The sequence below is a fragment of the Oryzias latipes genome, chromosome 10 (assembly GCF_053564925.1).
Source record: "Oryzias latipes strain Hd-rR chromosome 10, Olatipes_Hd-rR_3.1".
NCBI lineage: Eukaryota > Metazoa > Chordata > Actinopteri > Beloniformes > Adrianichthyidae > Oryzias > Oryzias latipes.
Window position 1 is genome coordinate 25,238,092 of NC_136246.1, and position 21,835 is coordinate 25,259,926.

General features: G+C 39.4%; 2 long non-coding RNA genes across 2 annotated transcripts in view; one reads left to right on the plus strand and one right to left on the minus strand.

Annotated features, from left to right (window-relative positions):
- The window catches only part of LOC144994759 (uncharacterized), a 67,459-nt gene extending 64,574 nt beyond the window's left edge, over positions 1 to 2,885 (plus strand). The window contains exon 3 of the long non-coding RNA XR_013658391.1: positions 1,603 to 2,885. This is a non-coding gene — a long non-coding RNA (uncharacterized LOC144994759). The remainder of the gene's footprint in view (positions 1 to 1,602) is intronic.
- A 6,932-nt stretch (positions 2,886 to 9,817) lies between these two features.
- The window catches only part of LOC110015706 (uncharacterized), a 117,893-nt gene continuing 105,875 nt past the window's right edge, over positions 9,818 to 21,835 (minus strand). The window contains exons 3-4 of the long non-coding RNA XR_002290951.2: positions 10,011 to 10,053; positions 9,818 to 9,926 (exon numbers count right to left, since the gene is read on the minus strand). This is a non-coding gene — a long non-coding RNA (uncharacterized LOC110015706). The remainder of the gene's footprint in view (positions 9,927 to 10,010; positions 10,054 to 21,835) is intronic.

Here is a 21,835-nt window from a genome sequence, read left to right on the forward strand (position 1 = left end):
CGAACCTCCATGTGCCCGGACAACCTAAAAACATGCAGCACTGTTACCTACCCATGCGGGTGCATGTGGCTAAGGCATTATTTAGATCTTTCCTAAAAATGTTTTAATGCGCAAAAAGTAAGAATTCCTGGCATCAGGACTGCATGAAATACAAAGGCGCCGTGTTTTGTAAAGATTTCTGTCAAGAGTGACTGCTGCAGTCCTTGGGGATAAAGTAGCTGTTGGCCTCTCTCCTTTCTGCTTACCTTTCCTCCATATTCTGAGACAGACGGCTGCCCTGAAACTCATGGCACAAAGCCTAGCTGGCCTTCTTGTGTCTGCCCTTATCCCATCAGCCAGCTGTTTGCAGCTCTTTGTGAGGAAAATAAATGGGGGCGGGGGGATTGCGTTTCTTCTTCTTCTTCTTTTTTTAATTTTTTTTTTAAGGGGGGGGGGACAGGGCTCAACTCAAGCTTTTAGCTGCATGAAGGCATTAACACTTAATTGTTTTGATCCATCCTTTGGGAGCTTGCATATTCTAAGAATTGAGGAGTGTACTCTTCATGTGAAGCACATTGTTCCAGATGAAAGTACCTGGAGGATCCATGCCATTTTGCTATTCATAAGCAATTTCTTGAAGTGTTGTGCAGGCCACTCCATTTCAAAGAAAAAAACATTATCCATCAAGCAGCAAGAGACTTGGTGCAAAAGTGCTCAATGCTGCTACATGTCTGCTTAATCATGCAAGTCTTCCCAGCCATGCTGCCATATCAGCGGTTTTGTTCTCAAGTGGACGCCGTTAAAAAATGATCTCCTCTCTTAGTAGGCATGCAATGTCTTTTGTTTGTTTGTGACATATGTTAGAAGTGTTTCAAAACAAGGTTCTACGGCATATTCACCTGCAATTTCAATATGACCATTATTTGTGGAAACAAATCTCATAATGTGATGACTGGAAGTCATCAATGACCCAAAATAAAGAAAAAATCAGCCAAATTGCAAGAAGTTTTCATGTAGGTCTTTCAATGTGTGTTTACAATTAGGCCAACTTAACAGAGGTGAAAATTACACTGCTAGATAAGTCCTCTTTGAGCCTTCAGATTCTCCTGCAAGATCAGCTGCTTTGCCTTATCTTCACTCAGCAGTCTGCTTCTCCATCTAGTGTAATCTGAACATGTGAAGTCAGTGCCGTCATGTTCTAAAGGCATGAGCTCATTTTACATGGACAGAGACAGTGGACACATGTTCTGACAGCCGAGTCAGCTTGTCTGCTTCCCTTTGGAAAAGCAATTGGGTTTCCGTGAGCCAAAGATGGGTAAAACTTAAATGTGGGTTTTAAAGAACAAGCAAAAAGAACTGATGTTTAGAACACCAGTTGAAAGAGACATTTTTAATCCGTGTATGTGTATAAAGGACAATGCATGTCTAGATGACGTCTTTGAAAGGCCACTATCAGACACTTTTTTTCAATGTATCAGGTGTGATGGTGTAGCACCGTCAGCTGGTGCCTGCGCTCGCACTCACACATATACTAGCGCACACACACACATGCACATGCAGACACGCAATCACACCATTCATTTGGTTTAACTTACTTTTCTCTCCGTCCCTGTTCCTGTGCAGGTATCCCTGGGTGCACACGGGGTCGTCGACTCTTATTCCTCACGCATGCACGTATACAAAGCTCACATGGCGTCATCATTAGTTTCTTTTGTTTTCTGGGAAGTAGTGAGTGGCCCACCAGGACGTTGTTTTTATTTTTATTTTCAAGGGAAATTTGGGGGAATTTTTGTGAATAACAAATTTTTGTTTCTTTGGATGATTATGTTTATTTTCTGTGTTTTTTGAAAACAATGTAAAACTCTTTGTTTGATGAACTAATGAAGAGCAACGCCCAGTAGGAGGGGCTTATGGTTTAAAAAGGGGAAGTGTTACAGGAAATGGAAGAGGGTGTCTAGTGATGATGTGACCTTGTGAAGGCCAGTTGACGTGCTCTATTTCCTGGAATTAAATATGAAAACTCTCAGCTTGGCTCCTCTGCATTCATTCCCTGAGAAACCCACGACATCGGGTGACAAGTGAAAATACTGTAGCTGCATTGTCTGATGAATATAGAATCAAACTAAAAGAAACCTAAGCCCAACAGCAACAAAAATCGAACCTGTAAAAAACCTTTTGTGAATTTGCAAGATTATGATAAACATGGACAAGTGGTCAAAATTCAAATCTGTCTTACTGAGTAACACTTTTAAGAACCGTCATAGAGGGAAAGAAAAGAAACAAAATAAGGCAAACATTACAGCTGATGTAAATGATTAAGATTAAGTATCTAAAAAGACCTTTGAACCAAAATTTAAGCAGCATTTGTTTATTTCTAGCAGTTTTTTTCCGCTTTAGTAAATGCACCAACCATTTTCTTCATTCCTTATAGTAAAACGCAAGCATTTGTCTTCAAACAAATGCTTTTGATAGACAGTTGCGACAAGACAGCTGTAAATGATTCAGTTGCATTCCATGGTTCATAATCCCCTTAAACTGGAGGGGAGCTGTACATGGCCCACCCCCCCCCCACCCCCCAGCGGCCCAAGGCCAGAGGGAGGTCTTGTTAAATCACTACTTTAGGCTTCCCTTCCACTTAACCAAAATGATCAGATTGGTGCTTTTTGAATTATGAAAATCAATTTGCATTATCTCCGCTCTGAATATGCACACTGGATGCACAGGCATGCCCACCGGAAATTAAAACTGTTTCATTCTGTTCTATACAAACAAAAGTAAAGCAGATACTAGGAAATCATCATTTTGTAACACAGCAATATATTTTATTTATAAGGCAATTTCAAACACTAAGGGTCTCTGTAGTTAAAGTTTAAAAAATGCACATAAACAGTAAAGAAAATACATAAACACAACAATATGACAAACATAAAACAATGCAAGATTCAGAGTAAAACTTTACAGTGAAAAAAAAAAAAGAAAAGGGAGCTTTTACCTGTTGCTGTGTCATATTTGCTCAAAATTGCACAGCCTTTCTTGAGAAAAAAAATAACCAAAGAAACACTCTGTCAATTAAATGTGATCGATGGCAGGCACCTTCCATTCAAACACTTTGCACCAGAGAAGTACATTTCAAAATGAAGAAAGCAACTTATTATAAGGAAAAAAAAGTTGATACTAGTTGCAAAATCTGCCCATTTAGGAGTCAAAGCTGTTAAATGGCTGTTGTTCTCTGAAAACACCTCACAGTCGAAATAGACTTGAAATTGATAGAATCGGTGAACTGGCAGCTGCCCCCTTGTACCATAAGGGTATTTTCAGACCAGAAATAAAATAAATAAACTTTACATTCTTGATTAGTATTTTTGATATTTGAGAGAGGACCAAATGTTTTTGTTGCTCAAATTCTTGCAGTGCCTAAAATGAGACCGGATAAAACCGAACACTAGAAGGGAAAAACCCAGTAGGTCTGTCTGTGGTGCCAGTATGCAGCCCTGACTACTTATCAATAGATGCACTCCTCATTATGACATTTGTGGATGAAACCTTAAAAAAAGAAGTATTGATTAGCCTTTGTTTGATAATCCATTTATGATTCAATTTAAGATTTGCGTGGTGGTGTAGTGGTTCTTTCATGCTTGTTTGAGTTTGTTTTTTTGGGCACCCTAAATTGTTCCCGAGGCTTGAATGCGAGTATGTGTGGTTGCATGGTTCTTAATTGCCTTCAATGGACTGGCAAACCTTCCGGCGTTTACCCCACCTTTATTCAAGTGTTCCGAGATAGGCACCAGGATTCCCATGATTAAAAAGGTGTAGAAAATGGGTGCTGAAACTTGGACTTGTCGTCTTAGAGCTATGTAAATTGCATTAGGATAAACTTGAACATAAAGCCACGTTTTCCAGTGCTCATAGGTTTGCACCAGAGGATTTTTCACACCTGTTGAATTGAAGCAGGTTATCTAAGGAAACAAGCGTTGGCCTCGAAACAGATCTGGTTTGAATAGATCCAAGCTGTGAGTTCTGTAGTTACAAATAACTTATTAACTTTGTCCTTTTTTACCTCTGTTACCTCAATAGACTTTACAGAAGCTTAACTGAGGATAGAAGAAGTATTTTTTGTCCAAAAATTGTTTCATAAATTGTTTCATAAAGGCACATATTTCCCATTATTGGGTTTTGCCAAAGAGGACAACTTATTAGTTTGTTTTTTGAGTTTATTTGTCAAAATGAGTTTGTTCCTCTATTTACTCCCCATTATTTTGTGAAAAGAACCAGCATTCCTTGCCATTTTCAGGAATATGTCCTGTTTAAATTGAGCACACTGCTTTTTATGTCCAGTGTCCTGAATCCAATCATGACCCTAAACATTCACACCTGAGCACCCACATATCTACCTTGTAACCTGTAGTCACCCCTCAGTTCTCCAGCCTAAGGCTATAGAGCTCAACTCCCCCCTTTGTCCCAGATCCCTCTCAGCAGGATGCTGCATTTTTCCTAACAACCAATGGGTCCATTTGGGCTTGCTCCAGTTAAAATCAAAGTCTTTGACACAAACATTGCGAGCTTACACACAGACATCGTGTAAACTTTTTCCCCCCATGTCCTCCTGTTTGTACCCAAGAGGCTTGAGCAGAAAGAAAAAGATTACAAACTTTTTTCCTGGTTGACCTGCATGCCACATTACCAGCTCATACAGAAAAACTGTGCTTATGTGACCCTATTGACATTCTGAAACTCATAGACCTACTAATGCTTTCTGCTCTGTTTGCCATTTATTAAATGCTTTAAGGCACAGGAAGCTCTGCAACAAAGGAAGCCCTCTGGCATAAAACACTACAAACAGACCATGGAGCTCTGAGACACAAAAAATACTGGAATAAATAAAAAAATATATATATTTCTATTTTCATGCTGACACATCAAGATCAAAAGCAAAATAGAGAATTAATTGCCTATGAATGCATGAGTATCTCACTGTTTCCCATGCCTTTACTAATGTAAATAATAACATAGATGGGTGTCACTGCTGCTAAAACATCGACTCCAACTCAAGAAGGGAGTTCATGTAAGCACAAGTAATTTATAAATTTATCTCCCCTTTTTCCCACTGACTTACATTTGGATTTCTTTTGAATGCCCCTCTTTATCTTACTTCTATCAATCTGCAGAGGTGAAGGTTCCAGAAGTTAAAGCCACATAAAGGCAAAGGCAGTTAAAAACTCAAAGCATTCAGCCTTTGGTCAAAGCAATAAAAAGGCCTTTGTGTTAGGAATGTCATTTAAAGATAGATTTCTGGCTGTCGGTAAGCACACGCATGCAAACACAGACACACAGCAGGCTGCAGCAGCTTTCCAAGGTTGTGTTGACTGCTTTTGATAGCACAGACTAGCTTTGTGGCGCTGGCCCAGGTCCTGCCCAGCTGATGCGGCTCAGGAGCTGTCCATGGTGCTGCTCTCTGCCCTGACACGCAAGCGGTGCATGGAAGTGGAGAAAGCTGTTTTTAAACAAACAAACAAAAAAGGCACAGAAAAGAAATGTGCTCTGTTGAAGACATTTTCACCTTTCAAAGCACATATTTATTTATTTACTTTAAAATATCGAGCCAACATTGCTTTTAATTTTATTCACAATTTAAGTAATCTACAAGTGTGCTGTAGGTGGCGGAGAGTTGGGTCATGCACAGAATATCCAAGGTAGTCTGAGTCATAGAGCTGATGGCACAAACATCTTTTAATGTGATTTCTCAGACTTCTCTGTGCTTAGCAATGTGGGAAACAGTTCAAACGAAAAGCTCAGACAGAATATATTGGTAAGGCTATGTGTGTACGTGTCTCGCTTTGTGTGCACGCTGGCTGCTGAAGTTTTTGTGTGCATGAATGCAGACCGTTTGTGCATGCCTGTGTGTGTGTCTGCATGTGTGTGCGTGCGAACACTTACACTAAGTTGGGCGTAAAGATGGATTCAAAGGGAGCCTTTGAAGTATTTCGATGTTCCCTGGCTGCTCTCTTGCCAGTTTCCTAAATAGGTCAGAGACTCTGCACTCTGCCTTCTGCACTGTTGCTGCTTCTGCTGCAGTCGGCTCGAAAGAACCAGAGAGGGCAAGAAAAGATAACTTGACTTAACTTCACATAATCTGAAAATGAACTGAAAACCAAGCTGCCTCACTGCAGTTTGATTCATAACGTTTCAGCTGCATGCCTGTATTTTTTATATGCCAAGCAGGTGCATCATTACAACCTAGAGGCTTCATAGATTCTACAAACCAGGAACGACAGACAAGGTGACAGATGGATGAAAAGAGCAGAAGGTGATCTAGTGCAGCAGTCGAGAGAGAAGGGATGTTAAAGGAAAAAGCGGAAGACGAGTAGCTTGAGCTGGAGTGAATTGCTAATTAGAGCGATGGCACCAACTGAGCAATGGAGACATAGAATGAGAGAGAGGTATGTGTGTGCTGGTGTGGTCCTGCAGACCATCTGTCCATGGTGCTGTGTGAGTTCTGCCTGCATGCTTCTGGTTCTCCGTGTGAGCCAGTCACTTGCATCTTCCAGCCTACTGATTAATTTGTTATCTCCAGAATGCCCTTTTTACAGACATATCAGCTTAGATCGGTTTGTGCCTGCTCACTGATGTGGCTCTTAATTCTCTGTTTGGCAGAAACCTTGTTCGAGCCTCCGCAGGTTCAAGGGTGAGTCCAGGACGGAGTCCACTGAGAATAGCAATTTAAAAAAGCCTTGTGGGGCAGTAAACAGATTTTGAGTTGGTATGAGCCCGGATGAACAATGCTGCCCTTGTGTCCTCTCTTCTTTCTTGCTCAGTCTCTTTGCACCTGTACTCAATTTGAGGAGATAAACCGTCTCAGTTAAAGTTTGGATGAGTCTTCCTGCTCGCTCCAAATCACTGGCACTGTACAGGAGCACACATGCAAACAAGCCTCCTGCTTACTATTCTCTAGGATCCTATTAGCACCCTATCTTCTCCTTGCAATTGCATGGAAAAAAATCAGAATCAGGAAAGTGCTGGTTTTAGATGCCAGAGATGATGGGGGAGGGGTTATTCTCAGAAAAAACAAACCAAGGGAATTCTGCCATGAGAGCAGGACAGACACCATTACCGAATGTGGTTTGCCTTCTGTGGAGCTGGACCATATTAGCAAATAAGGAACAGCCTACCCCATCTCTGTCCCAAGACACACAGACAGAATCCTTTTTATTGTGAGAAATTCTCAAGGACACACTTGAAGAACTCGAAGTGGGAAGCTGGTGTGTGTGAGGGGGCCAGTTTGTCTGTTTTATAAAAAGCCAAATCCCCATTTCTCTTTGCAACACCCTGCTCACCAGGTGTCCATAGCCCTAAAAGGCAAATCTCCACCTTCCCTCTGATCTCCCTTTTCCTTCAATGGCACCCCCTCAGTGGGAGAGCTGGATTCAACTAGAGAGTTTTGCCCTCCCTATCGGCTTTTTAGGACTCCTTTATTGCTATGCTGATGATAAAAGTTTTCTTACATCCTCACAGGTGTCAGCCCAATTTCCCACACAGTTGTGCAGGTTTGTGCTGTGGTTCAAAAACATTCTCACCCTCATGTCTGCATACATATATTTATCACACATACAGAGCTGCGAAGACTGAACTAATTTGTGTTTCATGTCCACACATCAAAGTCTTAATGTGGAGTTTTTTTTTAATGATTCTGGAACATACACCTCTCTGGTCTTTTAAAATGACAGGCACACTTTATGCTTCCTTCTTAGTGTTATGCATCAACTTTCTGCAGAATAGCTATGAGATTAAACAGAACTAACTTAAAACTAGACAGATGCCACATCAGATTTGAAGAATTGCCCCCTGCTGTGCTCTGAGAAATGAGTGCGTATATCTGAAGCATGAACGTCGGATCTGCTCCCCTCTACTGTTTGTCTTAGTTGACTTCCCATGGGGGACTGTAATGCCTGTGTCAGTGGGCACACTAATAAAGATGTGTGATGTTAACACTATTGTATATATCAAAGCCGAGGATCTGTGCTCCACTATTATAGGCCTGTCACCTTCCTCCAGGGATTATACAGGTTTTAAATGGAGGATTGGCTTTTTTACAGTACCATATTGGGGGATTTTAATCTAGACAAACAACACCTTCATATGAGGTATTATAACAGACTGTCAGACCGCCAATCTCACTTCTTGTGGAACAGCATGCTCATGGAGGACCTGCCATGCAACATAGGAGAAGAAGATTAAAGTGAATCTCCCTGGGAATAAAGTGAATGTGCTAATCCTGAAGTCTGAGCCCGGAAATATGGACCATGTATTGGCAGGGTTGAGGAGGTAACTTTCAAAATGTCATCTGCACCAGAATAGAGACTTTATGTCCATGTGCGTGATATGGTGTGTCTTGTAAAGTGCAGTTCAAATTCTAAGGTTTCAGCAATAAAATTCAACATCTTTATTAAAAAAAATGTGTTTCTCAATCTGCCAGCTGACATTTTTTATCCAGAGTATCTAAAAGTCTTAGAATCTAAGCTAACGTATTGGTATGGAGGAACTGTGTGAACAAATTGGACCATTTTATTTTCATGTTGGCAGCTACTTAGTAAAAAAATAGTGCATTATTTCACCATTTTCTTGGTGCTGTCATCTAGGTAACTGACTCAAAGCACATCGATTTAATTTTTTACCTAGGTCAGTTAATCATATTACGACAAAAAATCATCAAGTTTTGATGCATCTCTGATAAAACAATAATTTATATTAACTTGAAAACATATTTCAAAGGCCTGCTTATATCTGATTAAACTAAAATTGTTTAATCAGAATCTTTATGAAGTAGAGGCATTGAAGCGCTCTGACAATTTTAAGATATTTATGCAAGTTATTATGGAGTAGACATGCTTAAAACGGCTTTTACATCTTTAAAGTTTTTTTCCCCTCCCATAAAAACCTTTCCTGACAATTTAAGCAGCTGTACATAGGTGGAAAACGGCTTCGTTTAGCCCTGAGGCAGGATTCTGTGTTTGTTTTTTTAGCCTTCGCATGTACAGTATGTGGGCATGTACTGGTTTTGGCAGTTTCTGAAATAGTTTTCTGACCTTTTCATGAAGTTCTTTCTCACTCTTTCTGTGCTTTTGGTCATAAACTCTTTTCTAAAATCAATGGCTGCTCCAGTCAAAAACACATGACTAAACCTGGTCAAAACAGGACATCGTTTGAATGCTTATTTCTACGCAACCAAAACAGAGGTATGAGATAGAACGCTACCAACACACACATCGAGTAAAAAATGTAAAAATTAAAAAAATAAAAAGAATAGAATGTGCTTTAAAGTCAGGGTAACAAGTTGAGAGGAAAACGCACCAAACATAAACATTGCATCTTCATTTACATTTTCATTTAATTTTCCTTTGGCCTGTAGCACTGTGTACAGAATCAATCTTTCTAACTCCATTTCCAATATATTACTGAGAGACAGCAGGAAGAGAGGGATGGTATTGATTTACTGAGTGTTCATTGTGTTTTCACACAAAGTGCATACTTCATAAGAACGGCTATGAAATTGCTGTTTGTTTCCTCTTTCTGTGTCTTTATTTGAAGTGAAATATTAATAATGACTGTTTGATATGGCTTAGGTGTGACAGTCAATACAAATATAACTGCTCTGCTGCACAACACTTTTTAAATGTTTTAGCCCGTACCGACCATCCGTTTTCATAAGAAGGCATTTTATTGGCTCTATTAACGAATCATTTGAGGTAATGCTCTGTTCTGAAGAAAATTTAAGGGGATGTACATAATTTAGTTTTCATCAATCCATCCGTCCGTCTTTGTCCGCTCATCTGGGACCGGGTCGCGGGGGGCAGCAGTCCAAGCAAAGATGCCCAGACTTCCCTTTCCCCGGTCGCTTCCTCCAGCTCCTCTGGGGGGACCCTGAGGTGCTCGTTCTGAAGTGATCCATTTATCTTTAACCACACCAACGACAGGGGGAGAAAAATGAAAACCAGATCTTTCCAAAAAAAAAACTTCAATCTGATTAAAATCTGTACCTCTGCAGACCACATCATAGGTCTATGGAGCTTTAGGTTTTCCCTGGTGGAAAGAAAACAAATCACACTTCCCAAGTTAAACTGTATTAAACATTTGCTTAAAATCTCACAATTCTCCACATTTAACATTGCCATATCTTTACATAGCTTGTTTTTATGAATTTAATTAAATGTTATATACATAGCCCAATATTACAGCAATAGTCAGCTTCATACTGGTAATTGTATAATTTAAATAAAATCATAAGAAACACAAAGTTATAAAATTAAATAGGTAATGGCTAAACTAAACTAAACAGACTAAACTAAACTGGGCATCACCCTGCCCTTAAACCCTCCTTCTCGATGAGGAAACCCCCCCCCAAAAAAACGGATTTCAGAAAAAAAAAAAAAAAAAAGCGTAGAAGTTCTATCTAAGTTAATAATGCAGTTTTTGCTGGCACACGAGTATTACTGAATTGTAAGAAGATCTGATCAACATCTACAGTTCAACACAATTGTTAAAGTTTTCATGCAATTCAGTAGAAAATAGAAAAATATACCAAACTATTGAACAATAAGAAAAAAAAAGGTACTTTGTCTGTTATGGGCACCAAAACCAGGGCTAGATTTGAGTCAAAAACAATATTAATAATTGCAATGTTTAAAATGCCCCCCCCCCCCCCCCCCCTGACACATAAATAAATCGAAAAAAACAAAACTGAAAAAAAAAAACTGAAAAAAAGTATTTTATGAAACATGGAAGTAAAAAGTTTAGCTTTTTGCTGCAAAAAACAAAAATGATAATTGGATGTCCATTTCTGGCTTTTTAATTGAAACAGTTGTTTCATCAACACTGCCCGGATTGTAATTTGTCAAACTTGAACAACCAGCAGCCAAACTGAATGTTCTGGCTCATAAAAGGTGTCCAGATTCAGAGACTGTACACTTTGGAGCACAAATTTAAAGTACGAATTCAAGTATTTTTTTGCCAACTTTGTTCCATTTATTCATTAAAAAGTTATTGTTTGAGAAAATTAAAGAATCAGTTAAAAATGGTAGCATTGAACAGATAAATTAAGTAATCATGTCACAATCTGATTTTGTGGTGATGTCTATGAGGTGTAAAAACCTGGTTTCCTGAAGAAAACTATTTACTTCAGAACCTTTGAATTATGATTAAGATTTAAACCTGATACTAAATAAAACATTAAATTGATGAACACGGATTTCATTCTTGCTATCACGGATTTAATTCTTGCTACCATATTCGCTGCCAGCTCAACAGGTTATAAGTCTGTTTACTGAAGTCTAACACCCGTTCACGCTTTGATCTAAAAGGTTGGCCAATAAGTGTTAGGACAAGCCCTCCGTAAACATTACCTCCTGCATCTGAGATCCCAGTGATTTTCAGTGAGGAGCACATACTCCTTAAGGAGGTGTATATTAAGCAGCCAGCTGTCTCTTAGTGCAGCTGTGTGATTGATGGGGGAAGACATGCGCCATTTACTGGCCAAGCTGGAACTAGAGAGAATTTCCATCTTCTCTTTCAAAGCAGTCACAAGATGTTTCACAGAGAAAATTGGCCTTTTTCCATTGGCAAAGGATCCACTAAATCCAGAACCAGTCACACAGAAATACAAACAAGTAAACTGTATTTACTCGTGCACAATACGGGCTCACACAGAGAGTAAATGAGAACCCATGCAAGGTCACACAGTTCCTAAAATTCACAATATTTATACTGATTGCAAAACATGAGGCAATATATATATATATATATATATATATATATATATATATATATATATATATATTGCCTCAACAGCTAAATACCTCCAACGAGTAAGGCAGGTCCTGAGAAGCCAGCTCAATGGCAAAAATAAGACCCGGGCAATTAACAGCTACGCACTGCCAGTTATCAGATACCCTGCAGGAATAATAAGATGGCCAAAGGAAGAGATACAGACCACGGATGTTAAAACACGAAAGCTCCTCACCATGCATGGAGGGTTCCATCCCAAATCCAGCACCCTGAGACTGTATGCTAGCCGCAAGGAAGGAGGCCGAGGACTAGTGAGCGTAGAAGCCACTATCCAGGATGAAACATCCAAGATCCATGAGTACATCAAGCTCAAGGCCCCAAATGACAGTGTGCTCAGTGAATGTCTCAGGCAATGGAGAGCAGAGGATACAGTGCTGGAGGACAGATCCTCATGGGAGGACAAACCCCTGCATGGGATGTACCACCGGACCATAACTGAAGTGGCTGATATCAAGAAGTCCTACCAATGGCTAGAAAGGGCTGGCCTACAGGACAGCACCGAAGCGCTCATCCTGGCAGCCCAGGAACAAGCCCTGAGCACCAGAGCAATAGAGGCTCAGATCTACCACACCAGACAAGACCCAAGGTGTAGGCTGTGCAAAGAGGCCCCTGAAACAATCCAGCACATAACTGCAGGGTGTAAGATGCTGGCAGGGAAAGCATACATGGAGCGCCACAATCAAGTGGCTGGAATAATATACAGGAACATGTGTGCAGAATATGAACTGGAAACCCCAAGGTCAAAATGGGACACACCTCCGAAGGTGGTAGAGAATGAGAGAGCAAAGATCCTGTGGGACTTCCAGATCCAGACTGATAGGATGGTAATGGCGAACACACCAGACATTGTAGTGGTGGATAAAGAACAGAGGAAAGCTGTTGTGGTGGATGTGGCAGTGCCAAGCGATAGGAACATCAGGAAGAAGGAACATGAGAAACTGGAGAAATACCAGGGACTCAGAGAAGAACTGGAGAAAGCATGGAAAGTGAAGGTGACAGTGGTGCCTGTGGTAATTGGAGCACTCGGGGCAGTAACCCCCAAGCTGGAGGAGTGGCTGCAACAGATACCTGGAAAGACCTCAGATCTCTCAGTCCAGAAAAGCGCAGTGCTAGGAACAGCTAAGATACTGCGCAGGACCCTCAAGCTCCCAGGCCTCTGGTAGAGGACCCGAGCTTGGAGGAGAAACCACCCGCGGAGGGTGAGAGGGGCGTTTTTTTTTTTATATATATATATATATATATATATATATTTTAATCTGAGAATTCTGAGATTAAAGTGTTTTTCCTAAACTTATTTTGCCATTTTCTTTACTTTTAATTGTAATTTTAAGTGTTTGCATTCTCTTTCTGCCCTTTTATTTGTCTTTTTTAAGGATGCTTTCTATGATTTTTATCGTGTGTACTCCTGCTGCTGCATCTTTATTGCATTGCATTTCTGTGTGACTTTTATGATTGATTGGACAACAAGTCTGGATAACAACTATTTAACTAAATCACAAAAAAACATGGAAAAGGTAGTTTTATGTTAAAAAAATAAACGACTAAAAAACTTCCCGTCTCTGCAAACCTAAAATTCTAACTAATATTTAAACTTTTAGTAAGTATGTCTTGTAAATCCTGCATCGTTTTATGTGTAAATTTGTGTTTGTAGTCAATACATATTATTATTTTAATTGACAAATCCACTTTTTTCTTTATGCATCAACCAGTTTGAACACAATGGACTATTGGTACAGGCAGTGTCTAAATCCATACTTATTTTACAAGGAAAACACATTCTGTCATAGCAATTATTTTCATTTAATCTCTCATCTATTTATTTAATTTTTATTTTATTTATTTTCTTTGGTCTGTCATTTCAGTTTCCATAGGTTTGTCGTATTTGAAGACGGTTGGCACTGTGAGCTCCAATGATGTGCTTTTATTGAACATCCTTGACTGCTTCTGTCACTCTTGGCAGAACACTTAAGGTGATAAAAAATAATAGAGTAGAGAATGTTTCCAGAGCCAGCTATATGACGCAATCCTGTTACAGCCAAGTTGAATGTATTATTCCACTGTGACCATATTCACATTGCTTGTTTTTTCTCATGGCTTTACTATCAACTTTGACTTATTTTTTGGAAGAAAGTGTTCTCACCTGGGGTATTAAAATGTTGGGGCAACCCCATTTCAAACATTGCCCTGTCTTTGTAAGGAATCTATTTAGGGGAAAACCCCAGTTGTATCCTTCTAAGATGCATACAAAATATTAAAACCATGTTTTGCAATAAAAATTTTTAGTAATTAATTACTTTGCAATTCATTACCCCCAACACTGCTCCCAACCTTTTTTGCAAATCCTACCAAAGATAGACCAACATTTTGACAGAGAGCTGTGTACCTCTCAAAATAGCTTCAATATTAGAATTATTTCATATAAGACGAATTATAAGGTTACAACAGAGTTTTAGGGCCAGTATACAAACTTTTCATTTTATTCTATTTACGTTCTTTAAGTCATATCTTTATGAGGAAAAGAAGTCATAACTGTTTAACTACGAGATCTTAAGTCCTAAATTTATGAGGTAAAAATCTCGTAAATTTACGAGAAAAAAAGTCATAGATTAACGAGGAAAAAACTCTAACATTGTCTGTTTATCGGAGCCTAGCTTGAGGATGAAAGATGTGGAGCAATTTGGGAAGCTTTATTTCCGAATAGGTTTCAAAACCAAAGAAATTCTGAACCTTTTGACTACTCAAAATCAGATTAATCAGTGTAGCCGGCTTTCAGGGGTTCGGTGTCTGTAAAGCTGAGTTTCATGTGTAGAATAAGGAGCTCAGAGACACGTTTGGGTGTAAAGGACCGCTCCTTTATTTTCCCTTTCATTCACAAACCCAGATGTCCATTTGTCTCATTACGTCATGAACCTGTCATGCGCAGAACACCAATGTGTAAACAGTACATATGCCCCCTCCTCCGGATGAAACGTCCCGTTTCAACATAAAATAACAAAGATGAATGTAAATATTCAATTATATTAGCCTTAGAACGCTGAAAAGCCAAAAAGTGCTCCTCCTCAGACTGAAGCGTCACACAGACTTAGAGATCTTGGTTTCATGGAGGAAGAAAGGATTGATGTGAACCAGCTGTAGGGATACCAATGGCTTCATCAACGGGCTGCAGAGATCCTGCGACCACCCATTGCTGACTTAAACATTGAAAAATCGTAAATCAAACAAATGAGCTTCCAAACATTCCAAACGTTATCAAAAAACATTCAGCTCACCTGTTCAATTAAGGTTAGTCGGTCTGCTCTGTTGCTGCGCGGTGTTCACTTACTGTACTGCATGATCACTTCCACTTTCTCGTAACTTTACTTTACGTAACTTTTACTTACTCCGTTGTACAAGGAAAACTGTTGGGGTTTTTTTGTTTTTGATTTTTAAATTAGTACACCTTAAAGTACACCTTATAATGTGTAAAATGAAAGTAATTTAGCACCTACCTTCCTTTCTCTTTCGGCTTTTCCCATCAGGGGTCGCCACAGCGAAACAACCTCACTGTTGAAGATGAGTCGCATGGTTAACTTGGCAATGTTTAATGCCGGATGCCCTTCCTGACGCAACCTTCTCAATATATCCGGGCTTGTGACCGGCTCATAAGCAGAGAAGGGAATAGGGAGCAGCCCGGATTTGAACCCTGGTTTCACGGACGGAAGGCGCCGCAAACCAGCACGAGCTAAACCGGCTCCCCAAAGTAATTTAGCATCTACATCAAATCAAAATCAAAAGTCAACGTTTTTACTTAGCTGGAAATTCATTCCATCGTCAATGAGTTGAACTTTGGGATTTTTTTATGAAATTCTTATGTTCTAGTGCTTCTTGATAGTACAATTTCTGACCTTAACTTTGATCACACTGTTGAAATAACATCTGACATAACATAATTCAAACTAATTCACAAACGTATAGCTAATAACATTTTATTTGAGTTTTCATCATTTTTACAGATTTTGACAACTTAACGCACCAAGACTGCAGAAATATTTATTTACGCAGTGCTGATTTTCTTAGAATCTCTGAAAAACTGAGTTTGAAAATACCATCTGAAATAATCTGTAAAATGGTCTGGACCATTATTTATTTTAAGCCATCTATCGGCCAAAGAAAGAATTAGTCATTTTAAACTCTACATTCAAAGATTTCCACACCCAATTTCGATATTAAGCAGAGTGACCTACACTATGCAGGCAGCATTTTTCTCCTGGAGTTACTGCTGTTGTTTAGAAATTTCACCCCGCAGAGTGAGAATAATGTTTTACCCAGTTTGTTACAGAAAGTGTCGGGAAATGGTAATGCAGCAGACAAACGTGTCAACATGAATTTATTTTTTCCAGGGCACAAACATATCATATCTGAATGCATTATCAAAACACACTCAGACTATGATCCAGTATATATTTTTATGCTTACACGGATTTAGTGGAGCCACAATATCTGTATCGAGAAAGCACATGTGGATAACTGCGAGCTATTCTAAACATAATAACATCAAATAGCAGAAGGGGAACTCTGATCGTTGGGGAAGTTAGGGAATAAAACAAGCAATAAAATCGGAATGGTCACAGCTTCTTTTTAGTTTTTCCTACTGGGCCCTTTTTGCTGCACAGTTGACGCCCTGCTCTTCCTTCAAACCCCTCCATTTGGGCAAACATGAACTGTCTCATGATGAAGATAAAGAGGTGCTTTATACCAAAAAACTGCATTTTCAACTTTGTTCAAGTATTACTGCAGTGGTTGTTTCCCCATTTAAATGGGCAAAAATAATGTCAGTCACTCCATGGCTCTAATTGTTTATATCTCAAAAATCTGTCTAAATGTGTTTTTGTACAATAGACGGATTATTTAAGGTCAGAACTTATGGCGGCGGAGTGTCGCAGCAGCCCTCTCCATGCGCTTCTTTCACTTCTTTCCCCTTGAGTGAATCTCATAAGATTAATTGAAAAGAAAAGCAAGCAGCATCCTTAGGCAGTGTTAGTGTTATTATTATAATTAGCAACTTGGCATAGCCCACTGTTTCTTTGGTCTGTTAACTCGCAGGCTAAAGCCTTTAATGAGATGGCAGTCTTGTGATGTCAGCTGCATTGTGAAAGAGCACTGTAGATGGGCTCATCATTTCTTGTGTGAGCATCGTTTGCGAGTCTATGCAAATTGGCATATCATGGCTAGAGCACACAAAGTGCCCCTGACAGTGTTCAGATTCAGTCAAGAATAACAAGAAGACGCTGCAAACTAAGAACATTTCAGTCCATTAATGCAGCAGATGCTGATTCCCTTGAAAGGTCTCCCCCCACACAGCAGCCTGTTGTGGGACTTTCATACATTACACCTATGGAAAACAAAGTTGTATTTATTTTAATGGGAGAGCATAATTACAGAAAGAACACACATGAAAAATGAACTGTGCTGCTACTGGAGAGAAAGATAATTATGTGGATCATTATATCATCCAAGCGTATTCACAAACACGAACTGTTTGGATTATCATCCTTATTTTACTTGTTTATGGGATTGCAAAGAGGAATGCGTGATCACTCAGCTCTAGTCCTTTAAACTTTTTTTTATTTTTTTAAATATGCATCTCATTAAAACAAAATGACATTCTCTTCATCTGTTTGCCAGTCTCATCATTGAAATGAAATATTCAGCTGTTCATGCTGAGAGTTTAGCCTTTCATTATTTCAAGGGACAACAGATATTTTTTCTTAGAGCGTGTTGGCTCTATTATAAAGTTGAACTATAGGCCTTGATGTCACTTTGACCCACAATATCGGCTGCTATTTGCATTATACCTATCAGTGTAGCTTTTTCTTTTCATTAAGAGCAACAGCAGCAATCGAATTGAAGCAGTCGTGCTAATTAAGTGTTAAGTGTTGACACTTAATTATCAGATGCTAAAGTGTTAGCATGAAAAGCATTCCCCAAGTTACAAATGAAAACAAAGCAATAAAGCCACTTTAGGATAAATGAATTGAGATGAAGCAGCTGATGTGTGTTTGTGTATATATACACAAACATATACACATACATACATACTGTACATATGTGTATTTGACCAGATATGTCGCTGACACATGCTGGGAAGTGTTGATGGTTTTCTTTTTCTTAAAATATAAATAAATAAATAAAATTAATCTTACATCTGAGGACAATACTGTTGCAACCAGGTTTTGCTAATCAGATCTGCTTGGAATACAAAAAAAAGACCATTAAAAAATAGTTTGAGTTCATTAATTTAATTGGCTTTTAATTTTGTTGAGTAAGGAAAGCCTAGCAGAGCAAAAATAAAAGCTACCAAAAATATATGTTAATATATTTTAAGTATATTATCCTGAACTTGAATCTGTCAATGGAGGCTTTTCATTGAACCAGTGCTTGGCATTGTTCAGTGGGAAAAGATTTTTGCCTGGAAAAATCTTCCACAGGATTGCTGGATTTTTCAGCAATCCTGCATTTCATATATTCCAACTAGTGCAATCCTAGATTTCAGGTGGGTATCATATTTGGTATAAACTTTAAAATAAATAAATAAATAAATATTGGTGCATTCAGTTTGCCAAAGTCAGAAGAAAAGTTTTGACACTTTCACAAGACCCACTATAATATTGATGAGTAACAAAAAATGCAATATTCTCCAACATTACTGGACCATAGCTGCATGTATTTGCATAAAATTGTCTTTACTGATGTGCGCTGACCACAGTCTTACTGTTTTAGTTACATGTGTGAATATTAGACAAACCTGAAGGATCCTGGATTTATAGCGTGAAGACTGAAACAGGTTATGTATAGTTTATGTGATTGATGAACACAATGTAGGAAACCCATCTAAAAAAAAAAGCCCTAAAATAATAGAACTCTTCTTTTTAGACATACAACACCAGAATGTGGTGATGGTAAATTGCAATCTCAATATTTATACACTCTTTTTTTTGTTATTTTTACCAAAGTATTCTGAAGCAGAAGAGCAAATACTGCCGGAGAGGAGAGTCTCTTGTTAAATTAATTGGAAAAGTGCTTTCAAAAGCAATATATTTTGCAGGAAGGACTCATGACTGGCCAGTAGATGTGCGGAAAAAAGAAAAATTTGAAGGTGCTCCCAATTCAGTTGAAAGACCAAATTAAAAACAGAAGGAAGCCACCCAGCGCTGAGGTTCATGGAAGTGTGGAGCTATCAGACGCCTTGATTGGTAGAAAACGTTTTCAGTCACATGACCAGAACCAGAGCCCTTCGGAGGGTTTGGTATAAAGGCTGGTGTCATCCAGACGATGTGAGTTCTTCTGAGCCATCAGCTGGGAAACTGCTGAGTAAAAAAAAAAAAAGAAGGAAGGAAAAAAAGTGTGTGTGGTGGTGTGCATTCACATACACACAGTGAAGTAAAAAGGGAGACTCAATTAAAAACCAGCTGTGCCTTATTCCATTTCTTCATCCCCCCTCCTGTCTCATGTCTTACCCCTACCCCCCTCTTACCCCACTACCTCAAGCCAGAAGCCCCCTGCTGGTGTTTAAGCCGCCAGTAAGCTTCTACACTCATGCACATAGAGCTGACGCTTCCTAGCAAAACGCACACGTTCGGGCTCACAGGAATGTGCACAAGTCATGCACACGTGGACATAATGAAGACATAAACATGAAAGAACACATAGCCTCCCTCTTAAATGTACTCTAATTGGCCCCCATCCCCCAAAACTGATGTAATTTCAGCATTCATGTGTGCCAACCTAAGCCAGCCTCCCTCCTTTCCTCCATCACCCTCCTTGCTCTTTTCTTTAACTGTTTCAGCTGAGTTGGGGGGATGTGAAGGAGAAATGGAGTCAAAGTTGTATTTATTTAGGAGATGAAAAAGCAGGAAAAAAATCAGGTTTTAAATCACAGCAATCACTCTAATGGCCCGTACACACCGGGACGAATATTCGCCAGGCGTTATTCGCCAGCGTTTTTCGCCACGTTTTTTGTGTTCACACCCAGGCGATTTTCACTGACGATGAGCCGAGCGAACATGCAATTTCATCCCCTGACATTAGATGGCGCTTAATGTAAACAGAAATACTCCTGTACACAAGGTGGCGCTGCGCAACTTCACGCTTCTTAAAGTCGCTTTTCACTCAGAAGAAGAGAGCAAGTATTTCCGCGCTTTTCTGAATAATACAAAGAAAACATGAATATTTCAAGCACCAGTTGCTCCAACTGGTGCTTGGTTCGGGGATATTTTAGAGTGTCCGTCATTATTTCGTCGCGGCAGTGTAGACGCTACTTGGCGTCTATCTTCTTCGCTGGTATGTGTGCTCAGCAAGGCAATTTTGTGTTTGAGCGCCCCCAAGTTGTGTTTTACTGTAACTTCAGAAGCTCCAGACACGTGTGCAAAAGCGCCATTCTCATTGGTCGAATAGATTTCGACGCGAGGCGTCAAAAAAAAAAACGAACCCGAGGCGTTTTTTTTTTTTTTTTGACGCTTTGACGCGTGGCGTTTTTTCGCGTCGGTGTGCACACTCTCATTGGTGCCCTTTGTTTAGTCACGAAGCGTTAAACGTCGGCGAAAATCGCGCGCGAAATTCGTCCCGGTGTGAACGGGCCTTAAGCCTGGCATCTGCAAAGGAATCTTTCCACAAGATGTGTTGGTTATTCCAGGTATTAATTATTCTTTCTCCCCTTGTTAGCAAACTCAAACCCAATGTGAAATGTTTTCTTCAATTCTTTTTATTCTGTTCCAAATGGCCAGAATTTATGTTTCATATCACTGCCACAGCGTGAAAAAACTGACTTATTATGGCTTAATTGGGACATATCCAGAGGGCAACAGTAGTGCTTAGCCAGCTAATCAGTGGTAATTCTATAAGTCCAGGTCCTTTAATTAGCTAATTTGCATTTTCAGAATTAATCAAATTGATTATGTAATTATCAGTACAATGCATCTTCTCAGAAGCGCATACACACTCCCGGTGTCTTCACACTGTGTGCTTCCTCCCTAGAGGTTTCAGAGAAGATTGGTGGAGGAACATCTATGTCAGGGATCTCAGCTTTGAGTTTAGACATATGAACACGGTGTACCGTGCAACAGTTAACAACAGTGGAGCTTTAGAGTCGAGGGAGCCTTGAACACAACATTTGACACTATATAATGGCTTGTGCTAATATTAACTCATAATAAGGAAAGGTCACAAAACACATGTCTGTACAACACATGTATCAGCTTGCTTTAGAACTATCTTCTTTTTAGTTGAGCCTAATTTAAACCGCTCTTTCACCCAGAGTTGATGTCTCCTTAAGAATATATATCTTGTGATTTAGGTCCCATTTTTTTATGCAACAGGTATGTGTAGCTGTCTACCGCTGCTAGTCCTGTGGGTTAATGTGTTTACATCTGATTTAACTGTCTTTGTGAGGAACTGGGCTGAGTTTTGGCCCTACAGAGAGCAAACAAGATTTCGGGTAGTTCTGAGTTTCTCTCTCTGCTCCTCAGTAAATAATTAATCTTTATTTTTCACTAACCTGTTCATGCAACCTCACATGGGCATGCTATTGCATTGCCGATGGGATAGCAGGACGGGAGTCTGTGTTTGAGTTGAAAAGATTGCAGAGGTCAAAAATTGAACATCAGATTTTCGTTTTTTCTGCTCCTGCACAAATGTAATCGCTCATAAAGTGAATGTAAATGTGTATTATGACAGGCTGATCTTTTTAAACACATACAGTAGCCTGTGTGTGCATCTGGTAAATTAATTTTAATGAGGACCAGTTTAAAATTTAGTCCATCAAAATGTTCATCTGGAATGTAATGAGCGCCTCTCCAACCCCATACATGTTTGGAGCTGTGAGCGAATGTGAGAGAGGAGATTTAACTGTGAAAGCAATAAGTGGGAAGACTTTAAGCAGGCAGAACAGACTAAAGCAAAAATTACCACTCAGCAGTAATAGTTTCAAATGAACTGTTTTTAGGCCACTGACTATAATCCCAGTGGAATCCAGCACAGTTTTAAA